Raw genomic sequence first — 1,035 nt, forward strand, 5'->3', positions numbered from 1 at the left:
GAATGCAGAGAGAGAGAGAGAGAGAGAGAGAGAGGGAGAGAGAGAGAGATTTTCATTGTTTGGTGTCTATTTTATAGAAAAAACAATGAAGGTCTTGGTGCAATCTCCACCTGGAACAAAAAACATCCCCTTTTCAAATTGCTACCACCCTTTTGAACAAGTTAACCATTTCTGTTATATTGGAAGCAACCACAATAAGGATTCCCCTATATGTAATAAAATTTCAAATTGCATTCATCTCATGTATGCTACTTTTGGGAAACCATGCAAAAGAGTGTCTACCATTGCAATGGAATTAAGACATGCACTAAGTTGATGGCATACAAATGGTATTCTTCACAACCTCCTTGTACAGATATCAAATCAGGATAGTTAGATGAAAGAGAGAAAACTTCCAGAGAAGGTGTGTAGCATCTTGTGCATGTGATGACAAGACCATGTTATAAGAAAATTCTTGGTCGGACCAAACTCAACAGCATTATGCCTGAGGTTATTTCATCACCAATTGTAATGGTATGATCCTGAAGAATCTCCTCTCCCTGTCATATGCCTGGAAAATAAGTCATGAGAGATTGTGGAGAAGCAGAAGGTAAGAGGTTTGCCAATTTTTCCTGCAAAATGATGATCAGAGATTGTGAGTGGGTGTTCTGGACTGCAAAGTAGTGTATCAGTGAAAATCAGGATGACACATATAGGCAATGACAGATGCACACGATCCTCACTGAGAAAGAGACATGGAAATGTTACTATGTCATCATCATCATCATCGTTTAACGTCCGCTTTCCATGCTAGCATGGGTTGGACGATTTGACTGAGGACTGGTGAAACCGGATGGCAACACCAGGCTCCAGTCTGATTTGGCAGAGTTTCTACAGCTGGATGCCCTTCCTAACGCCAACCACTCAGAGAGTGTAGTGGGTGCTTTTACGTGTCACCCGCACGAAAACGGCCACGCTCGAAATGGTGTCTTTTATGTGCCACCCGCACAAGCCAGTCCAGGGGCACTGGCAACGATCTCGCTCGAAAATCCTACA

General features: G+C 42.5%; 1 protein-coding gene across 1 annotated transcript in view; it reads right to left on the minus strand.

The window, feature by feature from the left end:
* The window catches only part of LOC106867665 (gamma-soluble NSF attachment protein), a 31,945-nt gene that overhangs the window by 16,900 nt on the left and 14,010 nt on the right, over positions 1 to 1,035 (minus strand). The window lies entirely within an intron of this gene.

This window comes from Octopus bimaculoides, chromosome 1 (genome assembly GCF_001194135.2).
Source record: "Octopus bimaculoides isolate UCB-OBI-ISO-001 chromosome 1, ASM119413v2, whole genome shotgun sequence".
NCBI classification, from domain to species: Eukaryota; Metazoa; Mollusca; class Cephalopoda; order Octopoda; family Octopodidae; genus Octopus; species Octopus bimaculoides.